The sequence below is a fragment of the Simochromis diagramma genome, unplaced genomic scaffold (genome assembly GCF_900408965.1).
Source record: "Simochromis diagramma unplaced genomic scaffold, fSimDia1.1 OVJJ01000816.1, whole genome shotgun sequence".
Classification (NCBI taxonomy): domain Eukaryota; kingdom Metazoa; phylum Chordata; class Actinopteri; order Cichliformes; family Cichlidae; genus Simochromis; species Simochromis diagramma.
In genome coordinates this window covers 8,133,322-8,148,195 of record NW_024386908.1, presented here as the reverse complement: position 1 = coordinate 8,148,195, position 14,874 = coordinate 8,133,322, and the positions used below count along the sequence as shown (strand labels likewise).

Sequence of the window (14,874 nt, the reverse complement as noted above, 5' to 3'; positions counted from 1 at the left end):
ACGATTGATAGATTGATACATATATACCATCAAAACAGTGTACATCACTGTCACAACAGCGTTTGTTTTCATTCAAAGGCTTTATGATTTTTCCTGTAAAGGTGGGCCGGTCTCTAGTCAAAATGCCCGGGACGATTTTTTTGTCCCAGTCCAGCCCTGTAAGCAGCTCATCTGCAGTCTGGTGTTACCTACATCTTCCTATTCAGAAGGCAGAATTTCCGAGTTCTGAGTACAATCGAAAGCACCACGACTGCAGTTTTTGTGTTGGATGTAAAAAGCAGGCTAGGATAGAATCAGGCGTGGGATTTCTCTCGTGGAAATGTGCACATTATGTTTTTCCTTTCTATTGGTAGGTGGGACAGTGCACTTGTGGCAAGTAAGCAAGCTAGAAGACTGGCAAACTTGCTGGGTATCCAGTTACGGAAGCAACACATTAACAAGAGAATTCTGAGTTAAACCAAAGTTACTTTCCCTAGTAACTAGTTACTCTGAAAGTAACGAGTAACTTGAAGTAACTTTTGATAGAAGTAACTAGTAATGTAACTAAGTTACTAATTTAAAGTAACTTACCCAACACTGCTGCTAATTATGTATGAATAAATCCATTCTGTTACTGGGAGTATGTCTGTGAAGGTTCTCAGTCATCCAGGTCATCATAGTCTAAGGAGCTTGGGAAGAAAAGAGTCTGGTCTTCTTTTCAAGCAACTTAAAGAAGTCCAGACGCTTTTCTTTCCAAGCTCCTTAGTCTGTTACTGGGAGGCTTTCTGCGGGGATCTGACAGGCCTGGAAGAGCCACTGTAGATCTTCCACTTGGCCTTCCCCAAACTGCAGCTTCTGGTCTAAAGCTACAACTTAATTTAAGGGCTAAAAATCTAACATAAAAAAACCCTGTAATAACTCAAGGCCTCTTATGAGTTATCTGCACCAGTCAGCTACCTATATTAAGAATTTGGAAATTCAGACACCAAAAGCCAATTTTCTACAGCTGGGATAACTCAGACATGGACCCATGTAGGTGCACTATCCAAACCTTAGGCTATTCTTCGTATACATGGGCCAGACTGTCACAGATGTTCCAGCAAATTGAGCAGTAACTGCACTGAATTGGGATGGGAAAGTGACCAACACATCTTCAGCTGTGCAGAACGCAGCACTTGACCAGACCGTAAGTGAATGTCCTGCCATGCCAACAAAAAGGATTCATGCCCTAAAAATGGAAAATCTCAACAGCTAGTTTTGACTTGTCACAAATACCTGAAACACTGGAGCACAGATAAGTTGTTGGGTTGTCAGGGCTTGGAGAAATATTACAGACTACACACAGAAACAGCGATGCCCTCCTCAGTCACTTCAGCATCCCTGAGGCGTACACCAAATGTGAGTTATACAGCAGCGCTGTGAGAAACAACACCATGCTGCAATTGTAAATGATGCACAGGCTGCAGGTATTCAGACATACACAAGGCAGTAGCAAAAGTCTTCTGCTTGATATTCATATCAGGCTGGAAAAAGTACAGCTTGAAATATGCAGATGCCACCAGAGTGACAGTTATGACACAGGTGTGCAACCCACACTGCACGGTGCCAGCCACTCACACCAAATGGAGTGTCAAGCACGAGATGGAAGCTTAAAAAGCCACCCTTTGAAGCACAGCTCCCATCACAGAAATCTACAAGTTGAACAGTGTGGGGTTTTTTTTAATAATTAACATCAGCTCAGAATTCTGAGCCGCTAATGATGGAGTAGCATGTGATTTCTTTCCTTTTAAATACAGAACACGTAGCATCCAGACGTCTGTGGAAACAAAAAAAAAAGAAGTATTTCTGCTTTCAGTTGTGCAATGATGCTCTTGAAGTGCATCATTGAATGATACATTGTCTCCACACATAAGGATAATTATATATAACCTGTTATGCAGAGATGGATGTAGCCATACAGATGTGTAAGAGAGCCAGAGCCAGAGATTTCTGGCTCTCTTCCACAGCATCTCATCCTGTCTTCCTTCTCTCACCCCAACCAGTCACAGCAGATGGCTGCCCCTCCCTGAGCCTGGTTCAGGGAGGGGGTTCAAGGGAGTTTTTCCTTTCCACTGTCGCCAAAGTGCTTGCTCAAAGGGGGTCATATGATTGTTGGGTTTTTCTCTGAATGTATTATTGTAGGGTCTACCCTACAATATAAAGTGCCTCGAGGCGACTGTTGTTATGATTTGGCGCTATATAAATAAACTTGAATTGAATGTGTAAAACCCCCCAAAAAACTACACTCTTAAAGGCAAGTTCCCCAGATCTGCAACATGCATTTGGTTGAGTTTACAGAGGTTGCACACTGAGTGAGAAGTGGGGTCATTTTCTCAAACTCCTGTACAGTTTGACTTCTTTTTTTCTTACCTCCTGCTGACAGAAATAATGCAGTTTTCAGGCACTTCTGCATTGGCTTCACTTTTCAAAACCTTCAGGCTTTGTCTGTTTTTTTATATAATGTCTATAATTTTAACGGTCTCTCAGGTTATTGATTGACAGAGCCGGCGAATAACTTCAGTTAAATGGCTCTACCAGCTGAATATAATGGAGCGCATAGCAGCTAAAGAGATCTCCCAACATTCATTACATGTACTCTATCAGGTGAACACAACAGTGACTCAGAAGTGGTGCTAATTCTGGAGCTGCACCACCTTTGAGCATTTAACAAATGTCACTAACATTTCTTCTGCAGCAGGTAGATTCAGGTGGAACAACATGATATTATGACCAAATTATCCAGTCAACGTAATCACCCTTGTTTTAGTTAAGTGTTTCCTAAATGGGTTAAGGGCCACTAAAGAGCTAAAACCTGATGTTCCCAACAACAACACACAACACTAGTTCTCTGTAAGAGATTTCATGTAACGCTGCTGGTGAAATGTTGTACCATCAAATGCCTGTGGTAATGTAATTGTGGTGTGATCGAACTCTTCCGATATATTTTTCATTTCCTGGTGTTCAGTGCAGAAAAGCTTACAGGCACACAGAATGAGAGTCATTTCAAACTGCTGACACAAGCGCCTCAGCAGCGAGGCAGTCATTATGGCCCTTGCAAGCCTGAGCAACAGAGCAGTGAAAGAGCAGGTGGCTAATACTCAGTCTTGCAACCATACTGGGCAGCATTGCTCCCTGTCTCCTGACTGGGCCATCAGCTCAGCTCTGATCCTTGACTTGCCTATCGCTTGAGGCGATAACAATTTAAGCACCTTGCATCTTCGTCACAGCTGGAATGGGAATCCCATCTCTCCTCCAATTTAACTACTGGCCCCCCTGGAGGCCTTTTTCTACAGAGACCGCATTATGCTGCACACTCCTCTGCGCTGAAGGCATCTGTTATGGGCAAGGTGTGCATTTGGAGTGAAACTGGGCGATTTGTTAAACGAGACAGTATGCATTCGAATTGAGATAGATCCAGCAAATGAGATTATTCTCAAAGGAGCTCAGCGGCTTGGGGAATAGAAAGGAGACAATAAGAAAACAAAGAGGCACAGTGAAGGTGAAAGAGTAGGGGTGCAGATGAATAAACAAAACCAAGCAGGATAAAATTAAAAGGAAAAGGTTGGATCGTTTGAAGAAGGAGTGCAAACCCTTTTGAGATGAATACCTTGCGTTCTCCTGAACAGGTCAACTGTTCTGAACTGGATTGACTGCAAAGAGTGTGCTGCACCATTAACCTGCTTGTGTTTGCTTTGGTCACCTGGAGATTAAAACAGTCGCAAGACGCCGACTTGTCTGCAAACACTCAGCATTTACTCTCCGAGATATAGTAAAACTTGAAAAAGTGTGATGCAAAGCAAATATAGTTTGGAATGGATAATATGGCCTTAACTCTACTGAAAATTTGTGGACTACACTTAAAATGCAGCTCCATCCCAGGAAACCAACCAACTTAAATGAATTCTACTAATTCTGCCAAGAAGAGTTGTCAAATATCCAATCAGAATTATACCAGAAGCTTGCTGATTGCTACAAAATGCATCTGGTTGAGGTTCAACATGTTAATGGACATTTAACCAGATATGACTGGGGATGTATGTACATATTTGAACCTGCATTGATTACAGAAAATGAAAAATAAACTTGTGCACCCAATTATTGTTTTTAAAGTCATTAAAGATGCATGCTGCACAATTCATCCACCGTGGAAAAACATTAAAAAATTTGAATTTAGACATTTGATTACACCTGTATCTTTAATACAAGGTCTAAGACAGAAGCCAGGTGAGGCTGAAATGTTGTCACTGAATTTTTATTATGATGAGTAACATCCACTGAAGTTTAACCCACATATGTGGTAATCTTTCGCACACTTTTATGATACTCTGCTCACACTAATGTGCATACTCACACTTTCTATGAGCACTTCTATGTGAGACATTTGGATTTCATTTACTCCACGGTGATGCATTTATTATAAATATATCAAAACAGAGCAGAGGGTTAACGTTGAGACGGTCGACTTTCTCGTGAGGCTTTACTTTGCAATGCTCATATTGAAAGTGAAGGGGTTATTTTGGGGCAGTTAACACTTGATAAATGTATTTTTATGTAAATGTAAAGATGGGAAATGTTGACATAAAACTGGCACAGCAGTGAGTGGTTGCAGCACCTTTTCAGCACTGCAACATGTTTTCCACTAAACTAGCAGTTATGTTCAATTAGAAGATGATTTGCATAAACACTTTAAGACCACATGTGCAGACAGAGTTGTGAAAAATATCAAATAAGATATCAAACAGCCTAAAAAATATCAGATTCAAACTGACCTCGCTAACATGGTTCCTGGTTTTTTTTTCCTTTTGATGAATTTTCATTCCTTTACTCAGAGCTCTTACTGTTCCCTTGACACAAACAGCATATGCTGATAGATGTTTGCTTTTATCAGGAGCGACACACAGGACCACAGGAGCAGGCGGCTGTGCAGAAGCAGATGTTCAGATCATTTTTAGTCAAAACTTTATGCCCTATAGTTTTGATCCTAAAACAATCAAATTGCAACAACGTAGATGCTCCAAGTAGGTCAAACTCATTTTACATGCATACTTTTTGATCTTAAGTGGGACAGACCAGTGAAGCATGAAAAATGTGTCCAACTTGTGACGGTGGACACTTTCCACCCAAATCACATGCAAAAAATTTTTATTTTACTGTTTCTACACTTTGCACAGGCTCACAGTGCTGGATCTTTTTCCACATGGAAAGTTAATAAAGAATCAATCAGGGAACCAATAAAGAATTAAACCGTATGACCAGAATCAATAATAGCATTGGTGTCAGTATACTCTCATTAGTCTCTATCCTAAATCACCATCATTCAGTTCTGAGCTGAACTTAACAGGTTATTGAAGGTCTAAACTGGAAACCTGAAGGTCAGAACAACAAACTGTCGACAGAGTCAATAACTAATTGAATTCTCTGCTCAACTGCTCCAACAACACGGCCTGTGAAGCCCGTCACCTTGTGCAAAGTAGCTTTGATTTTCTTTTCCTCCTTGCTGATAAGTTCCAACAATTCCTCCAGAGACTTACCTCAGCCACACCGATCACTTTCTCTCTCTCGCTCTCTCCTTTTTTACAGCTATTGCTATTACTGCTCTGAATTTGCATCATGCAATTTCCCTTTCCTCCCTGGTTATGACTTTAATCTAAATCACATTTACTTTGATGCTCCCGCTGCCAGCGTGTGAATTAATAAATCATACAGGCGGGTATAAACTAATTAGTATGCGGCGACACTGGTTTCTATTTTGATTCGGCTTCATTGTAAATGTATACTTCCATATTTAGATGTGTTCAGTGAGCCACAAGTCCGCACAGTCATAGTTTCTAGAAAAGGAAGTGCAGGTGCAGGATATTCTTCTTCTGTTAGTCATTAAAAAAAAAGACTCAGTGATTCACATTCCAACTTTATGCAGTAATCCATACACAAAAATCCCTCCCACCACTCCAAACCACCACTAAGTACACACAGATTTGACAGGAAATCTCTTTGACGTCACAATTTTTGTCACACACACACACACACACACACACACACACACACACACACACACACACACACACACACACACACACACACACACCAGCCTGGACCAGAGCAGGTTTTGAAATCAGATAAATAAAACCTCAGATGAACTCCAGATGTGACATTACACTGTGTCATTGTTTAACACAAACTAAGCTAAAATGCGGTAGCAGTGTGTGAAACAATAAGTACACTCTTACTGTTTCAATAGGAATTAAGAGGATAAGTAACAGCCAGGAGTTGGTAATCAAATGTGCTTGATTAAGGAATCATCAACAAGTATGAGCACCTCTATCAAAGCAGGAGTTTTGGCAGTTTACAGGCCTGGAGCATTCAGGTGTGCGTTAACACAAAGCCAAGGAGGAAAGGCATCAGCTGTGATCTCTCAGAAGTGATTGTTGCTCAGTCTGGGAAAGGTTATAAGGCCATTTCCCCCCAAAATTAAGTCCATCATTCCACGGTGAGAAAGATTATTCACAAGCAGAAAATATTCAAGACAACTGCCTATCTTTCCCAGAATTGATATCCCACCAAATCACCCCTAACGGTGAAGGCTAAGAGCTACATCTCAGATTCCTCAGTTAACATGTTAAATGTTTACGTTCATGACAGTCAAAATTAGAAAAAGGACTCAACACAGATGACTTGTTTGGAAGAGAAAGACTCTTCTCTCTAAAAAGAACATGGTAGCATGGCTTAGGTTTACAAAGTGGCATCTAAACAAACCACAAGACTTCTGGAACAATGTCCTGTAGACCAGCGGTCCCCAACCTTTTTTGCACCACTGACCGGTTTATGTCCAACAATATTTTCACGGACTGGCCTTTAAGGTGTCGTGGATAAATACAACAAAATAAAACCAGTATCGGTACCAAAAAGAAAAAGAAGATTTATTCATAACACACGGGAAAAGACCCAGGGAAAGAGAGTTAACGATAAAAAAAAATTATGCTAAAAACCGATCAGAACCATGAAAACCATAAATTTCACACCCGAGCCTCAACTCTTCCGACCCGGTACCAAACGACTCACAGACCGGTACCGGTCCATGGCCCAGGGTTTGGGGACCGCTGCTATATACAGAAGAGATGTCCACGTTTGGAGAAAACGAGACACTAACAACTCATACCCACGGTCAAGCATGGTGGATGATGGCTGATAATTTGGGTGTGTTTTGCAGCCACAGGGCCTGGGCACCTTGCAGTCATTGAGTTGACCATGAATGCCAAAGTATTCAAGGGTCTAATGTGAGGCCATCTGGGCGACAGCACAGCAGCAAATCTACAACAGCATAGCTAAGAAGGAATCAAGGTGTTGCAATGCCCAGATCTGAGCCTTATTGAAATGGACCTTAAGAGATTTGTGCATTAGTCACTGTTGTAAAGAAGAGTGGAGCAAAATTCCTCCACAATGATGTGAGCAACTGATAAAGTGATACAGGAAACAATTACTTCAAGTTAGTGCTAAACCTGCTTCCACAAGCTACTGAATGACGGTGTGTACTTAGTTCTTCCACACACTCGTCATGCATTTATTCCATCCATCCATCTTCTTCCGCTTATCCAGGGCTGGGGTCGCGGGGGCAGAGCCTAAGCACAGAAGCCCAGACCTCCATCTTCTCGGCCACCTCCTCCAGCTTGTCCGGGGGAACATGAAGGCATTCCCAGTCCAGCCAAGAGATATAATCTCTCCAGCGTGTCCTGGGTCTGCATTTATTTATTTGTAAGGATGTCCCAGTATGTAAAACCTTAGAACTGAAAAACTGTGTCTGTATACTGTTAGAGTTGTGGCTGGTCACATTAACACGTGATTTTCTACTGTTGGCTCAGAGAAATCCAAAATATGGTTTCTTTCTTTTTTTTTATGCATTCTTGGCAAATTGATTTAGCGTTTAACTACCGTGGAATTTATTTATTTGACCTGTTTTATGACTAAACACTGAAATAACTGTGCTTTTCTTTAGATCTATTTCTGATGCTACATATAATATGCTTTCTACTTATTGTTAGAGTTTCTAATGTTTTTTTTTTAAATCTTAAACAGTTGTATTACTGGAGCTTGCTGTGTTTGCATTCATGTATATTTTCCTTCAACGAGCAGAAAAACACGTTGCATAACAGACAGAATAAACAGATATAAACAACACAATGATCCGAAGGGAGATCGAACCACGAAGACAGAACATGCTCGATATAGGAGATGTTACACTCATGCTAGTCATAATCTCAGGAAATGCTTGAAAAGATTGAAAACGACTGCTGTGGGAAGGAAAGGCTGCAGCTATCAGTACAAATCCTTGCTGTCAGACAACTTCTGCCACAGCCATTTGGTTTCAGACATGAAAAATATTGTGTTGTCTGGGCTGTGAACCGTTGAGCTAAACTTAGTTATGACTCCAGTCTACCTCCCCTGAAGTTTCATTCTCAGGATGCCAGAGGAAGGCAGAGTTAGGGAGGGGACGCAGCGCGAGAAGTCCAGGCTTCTTATTTATATTTCCTCAAACATGGATAGCAGCTCATGAGAGGGATCAGCACAAAAATGAAGCTAAAAGCTCCTTTAATAAGCCGTGGATGAGCATTGAAGGAACAGACTGAGAAATGTTAACTAAAAGCTTTTCATTTCACACCGACTTAAAGGTGGAATTTAAATCCAATATACAAACCTAATAGTTAATCTCCAAAAGTTGATTCTGTTTATCTGGACGTAGCGTTTTGTGGGAGAAACGTTTCGTCACTCATCCAAGTGACTTCTTCAGTCTCGATAATAGTTAATAGTTAATAGTTCATTTCCTGCCTTGGTCAGCTCTGTGCCATCTCAGCCTCTTGCTAAATTATAGTTTAATAGACTCAATGCCAATCTTGTTGCTGTGTGTACCCTCAAACATCTGATTAAACCGACACATTTGCTTTGAAAAGTCAAAACTCGATCATATTTCTTTTAAAAACACGACTGTCAGTCAAAAATCGAATTACTAATGGAGACATGGCACTCAGTAGATGAGACTTATAGCAGTTCAAAAAACAGACGATGCCAATTTTTTTTATACGCAACAAGGAGGTTGTGGAAGCTGGAGGGGATCCACTGAAAAACAACAAGTGGCGCACAAACAAAAGAGCACGCTGTAATGTGCATGCGTGAGTCCACATGGCCAGCAGCATGACTGGATGCAAACAATCCCTCACCATGGTGACGCAGCTCAGGCTTTGTCCCGACCTTACACAGCTGACCGGAGTGATTGGAGGGTACGGTCTGGGAAAGTAGACCACACAATCGGCAACAATTAAGAAGCAGTCCGTGCTTTCCTGTCACTTCCTCTTTGTTTCCTTTGAATGTGGGCTGCGAGAAAATATGAAGGTGTGCTCTGCAGTGGGGGTTCTTGTTGGAGATGTAGTGGAGTTTTGCTGGAACATCTCAGAGTTGGCCTTATGGTGGATATTGTCTAGTTTTAGCTGGAGCGGTCATGCCAAACAGATAAACTCTATCCTCTATGTTAAGAGGTCAATGGCCTGCATACAATTTAAAAACTTACTCCTAATAAAAATGTCCAGGCTCTATGAGCTTGCTAAAATCACTGGATAAAAGATATCTTCTGCTGAGAGTTTTTACTTCACAATTGTGTAAGCTGCCTAAAATGATCCACAATGACTCCCAAACTAGTTGTGAGACTACAATAGTAGCTCACAGACACATAGCTTTAGCTCAGATTTTAGCTGTGTTAGTTAGCTCATTCAAAGCTCAACGTCAGAAGGTTACTAATGTTCAGATGATCAACCCTCTGGCACCTAAAACTTCCCTACTAATATCTTGCCACAGTTGTAAAGACTAAAGCCTGCAGCTGCGTTACAGTGACCCACATTTGCATCCAATTTAGCAATTTAGAATGAACAATTAAGCTAATGTGCATGTCTTTGGATTGTTGGACGAAACACAAGCAATCACGGGTAGAACATGCATGTACTTCATGCAAGAAATGTACCAGCCAACCATATTCAAACCCAAGATCTTCTCGCTTTGAACAACAGGAAGGCTAAAATGCTAACGTCAGCAGGTAATCCAAATATAAACTCTAAATGAAATTACATTTCGACCTCTGTGCTCACACAAGATGTCACTGTTCTTGATGGAACATCCTGGAGGTTCACAGGCCCTTCAATACAGCAATATACTCATGACTCTGCTTTTAAGTTGGCACACAGCCTTCATATTATACACCAATTTCCCACTCCCCCTGCCCATTTCTCTTTACTTATATACTAATATAATGTAATGCTTTTAAGAGTCCATGAGAACACAGCGGTCCTCCTATAACTGATGATGCATATTGCAATCTATAAATCAAACCTCCACCTTCTAGCCTCCTGTGCAGCTTAATGCTGACATCTTTTAGAGATTACCTCCACGTCAATTTTGTCAGCTGAAGACAGTGAGATGGCTGCATATTCAGCAAAAGCTTGCATAAGCTGAGTGAAAAGCTTGAGAACAGCTTTGCAATCAGATACTATCAATCATCTATTGTGTCATAAACAGTGTAAGAGTTCCCTGTTATTAAGCAAGCAGTGGTATTCACATGAATGCAACATGCAGTCCTTTGTGGGTAACAATTTAAAGGCAGCTGCAGGTTTTTGTCACAACTGCTGGTGTCATGGGTAACAAAGCAGTGTACTCACATTCACACTTCAGCTGTATCACTGGATGTTATTATTATCACTATGTTGAAGCGGAGTGACCAAAGTGCCCTCTTGCAGTTTCAAAAGTTAAAACTAATCAGCTTGCTGAAGACAATAAGCCTTTAACCCGGTAAGACCTGCAGCTTAACTGACCGCAAGGTGCTGGGAGGGGGAGTCTGCTGAAAGATAAACTGGACTGGATTTACACTGCAAAGTCTGTTACGAGTCTTCCCACTTGGGTAGCATGGTTCTGACATCTCAGGCAAATGCAGACACAGTGTGAATGAATACCAATAATGCAAAATTATTGGTGCTTAGCTGGCATGGGAACTTGTGTGAACTGGGAGATTTTTTTGGTCAGGATCTCTTTGTCTTATGATGGTAAACTGAATCCGTGGACAAAATTGTAGCTTTTAAGTAGATGTGGGCAGATTGATCCAAATATTGAAAGTATCCATACCAATGCTGGTATTGGTATTGGATCTATACTGTTTACATTGCAGGTCTTCAAAAAAGAAAAGAAAAAACTGTTTCAAAATACATGAAAAGCTGAAAGGTGTGTTTTGTTAACTAAGTATAGTGGAAAGTAAAAGTCACAGTCATTTAGTAATCATTAAAATGTATTCATTTTGTAAACTGATGATGATTGATCTTATAAATCACGAACCACTACTCTTCCCTATATAAGCTGCCTTTATAGGCTAAAAGTATTGTATCAGTATAAATACTCGGTATCTGATCATACCAAAATTTGCAATATGGCACTACTTTTTAGAAATAATGACAGGAATTTTTAAAAATAATAATAATTACTGACACACTGAAAAAGGCTCAAGATTCACTGATAATGAAGATATCTGTAACAGTTTCTCAAAAGGTTTAACCGTTACCAATATATCAGGAAACAACAGTTTAGTAGCAGAGTATACTTCTCAGAGCAAAGTATTCCTACTACAAACAGTTTACCCTTACGTCCGCCACACGTGTGCTTCAAGGACTTCTTCCTGTGTGCTGTAGCTGCATGACTCAGTTGAAGGAACTCTGATTAAAAAACCACTGCTGAGTGCGCGCTTACAGCCCAACTCTATAAATTGCATTGCAGGGCTCAGCAGACAGATCCCACTCAAGCACTGACCACTAACTCACTTCCTGGATGGCTCATGGATCTGGTATTTTGTGTCAGGAACACTGACCGAGGATGTGGGTTAGATTTCTTTGAAAGGGAGGACGAGAAGGGCGTGAATAAATCTGTCAAATAAAGTTACGCAACTGCAGTAAATCGGTCATTTTAGTCTCTCTTCTGCGTTTGTCCTTCTCACAGGCTTTAACACAAAACTGCCAACAGTGAACTTATTAGCCCATAACAGTCTACAAGCTTGTCTAAAGGGCAGCAGCTTTTAAATGTTGGCGTGACTGACGCATTCACTGCGTTCAATCCAGTGCAACAAACACGACAACATACCTCTTTCCAGCCGCAGCTCACTGTGTCTTAGACGATTAGGAACTCTCCCGTTGTTCTGTAGCCACCGAATATCTCTCTGTGATAAAATCCAGTACTTTCTTCGTCATGGTATGCGGGCCACTTGAGGGAGATCCCTGTTTATTCTGTGCCGATCGGCGCCTGCATCACAGTTAACGGTGTGCGCGCATCCCCGCCTCTTCTAGAAACCGAGTGGATGTAAACACGAGTCCGTCCAGTCATCGGACATCCTACAAGGGGGCTTTCGACATCTGCTGCTCTGCTATCAGTGAGGGAGACCTCACGTGTAAATCACGATCGGAACAGAACTAGGACACCGCAAGGCATGACGGACCGGTTAAAGCTGCACCGCACTGGCGACGCAAATGGACCGAGACCCACGCAGTTACACGGAGGGTTCTGATGAGAATAACAAGCTTTGCACGTGTTTATAGTGCTGAACAAACCCTTAGCGTTACACATCTGCAGCATATGTTTACATGAAGCCCCGTATTTGCATGACAGCAGCTTGTAAAGCCCAAAACAGACTAAAAATGCCTTAATCAAAATGAAAAGTGGAGTGACTTTACCTTCTACAATGCCATTTAGTAAAGAAAAAATAAATAATAACATAAAATGACACTGAAATATATTTGACAATACACTGAAGAGCAACATGTGCTAGTACAACTATGTAGTTTTAATCCTTGGTCCCCTCCAGCAGTACTTGAAGACTTAAAACAGTCCGCTTTTAATGCCTGCGTGCCTGCCTGTGATAAAAAAAAAAAACGGATTGTCTTGCATTGAAATGTAATGTAGGCTTTCCTGCAGAGCAGAGATCAAGATCGAGAACCAGGTTTTAGTGCACTTATTGAATTAAATTCTATTGGGCAAGCACAAGGTACAGTTTTTTGTGTAGGTTTGGTTAATGTATGCCTATACATATTGACCTTGAACACTGACCTTGATATACCAGGTGCACTGCTCCTGCTTTAGTTGGAACAATTTTCAGAGGCTCAAATGTTCAAGATTAAAAACCACTAAACCAGTACGGCTGTTATGTTTAGCTCCCCATGCAAGTCTTGCCTTTGCTTATCTTTGACGTATAATTGATCTCCACCGTGCCAAAACAACAACCTGCATGTCATCTCAGGGAAGAAGCTGGAGTCACAGCAAGACTAGTAAGTAAGGTGTGTGAAGGTCAAAGGTTGTGTTTGTGTACGCCAAATAAAGTAGGTGGGTGCACAATGGCATGAACTACAGTTCAGACCTTATCTGCCAACACTTTTCCTTCAGGAGCAGAACTCTGTATTGCATACATTAGCCTGGGTGACAGATTTATGGTGCACAATGAGCGTTAGAAAATAAGCAGAATGCTCCCAGCCTTTTGGCTTGGACACTGTGGGCAATTCCACTGAAAACAGTCGTTTGGTCTGTGGTTTGGAGATCCGGCTCTCATGACCAGTAAAAATCCTCAGTATGAAGTTCACATCAGCTTGACACTGAAGTCTGTACAAGTTTGACATCCTTTCCTTTCAAATACTTGAATGGGAGTTTGGCCAAATTTAAATCATGTACAATTTTGCTTCTTTTAAGCAGAACTCCTGATAAAACAAACAGCTTTTTAAATCTCAAACTCTGCACATGCACATTGAATGTTATGTGTGTGCAAAAATGCACGTGCAGGGGGCTTAACAAAAATGTTTGAGTATCTTAAGAAGAATCAACCTCCTTAATGTATCGTTCCCATAATTGTATTAATGTTCTAAACATAACTGATTTGAAGTACGTCACTACTGAAATTAACTTAAATTTAAAAAAGAAACATAATTTCAAAGCACATATTTAAAGCATACTTTTATTTAATTGCCAAATAAATGATTGACTTATATATTTTAATCAGTTTAGAGGCTGTCCCACATTGTCAGATGATCTGGAATGACTATCTCAAATATCATGTTGCAAATGTCACATATGTATGTAAAAGCAGAAAGGAGGCAGAGCTTACAGGCCCCTCTTCTGTGGGGCCAGCTTCCAGTTGGTCAAAAAGACAAGTTTTAGGCACGACGGTAAAGGCAGAGAGGGTGTCTGTCTCCCCAGTCCAAAGCATATAGTTTGGGATATGCTCCCCCTCCCTCAGCCGGTTTCTGCTGGAGCTTGCTTCCTATTAACAGGGAGTTTTTCCCTTCCCACATGTCGCCAAAGCACTCGCTCATAGGTGGTGGTGATGGTGATCGGGGACAGGTGTAATAAGACTGTTGGGGCTGTCTCTGTTTTCTGTGGATAATTGTATGGCTGTACTTTACAACAGAAAGCACCTTCAGGCAACTGTTGTTGTGATTTGCCTCTTTATACACAACACAAGCGCCAGTCTTTCGGCTCACAATGCACAAACTACAGGCGCAACATTAGAGACAAAGTTCTGGTTGCTCATGACCCATGACTCCTTTACTCAAGTGTGCTGTGCGTGGCTGTGGAAGAGCTCTGTAAGCTGTGGAACGGAAATAAAATCCAGTGAAAAGTCCCACATTTATGCATCCCTTCTCAGTTTTCAGTGGGCCAGACTGGAATCTGTGATGGGCCTGTTCTGGCCCCTGGGTCTGATGTTTGACTCTCTGGTCTAACTTGTCATGAATGCGGCAGAGTTCGTTACGCTGCCTTCCCACTGTTGTCAGAAGAACGTCAACTCTCTGTATTTGCTTT

The 14,874-nt window shown here is 41.3% G+C and overlaps 1 protein-coding gene across 2 annotated transcripts in view; it reads right to left on the bottom strand.

Moving 5' to 3' along the window:
- rassf8b (Ras association domain family member 8b) overlaps window positions 1-14,874 on the bottom strand; it is a 36,783-nt gene that overhangs the window by 12,696 nt on the left and 9,213 nt on the right. The window contains exon 1 of one of the 2 annotated variants that reach the window (XM_040035567.1): window positions 12,175-12,578. The exons of the other annotated variant lie outside the window; for it this stretch is intronic. The gene's annotated coding sequence lies outside the window, so the exon portion shown is untranslated. Of the gene's footprint in view, window positions 1-12,174; window positions 12,579-14,874 lie in introns of those variants that run through there. 2 annotated transcript variants of the gene reach the window in all.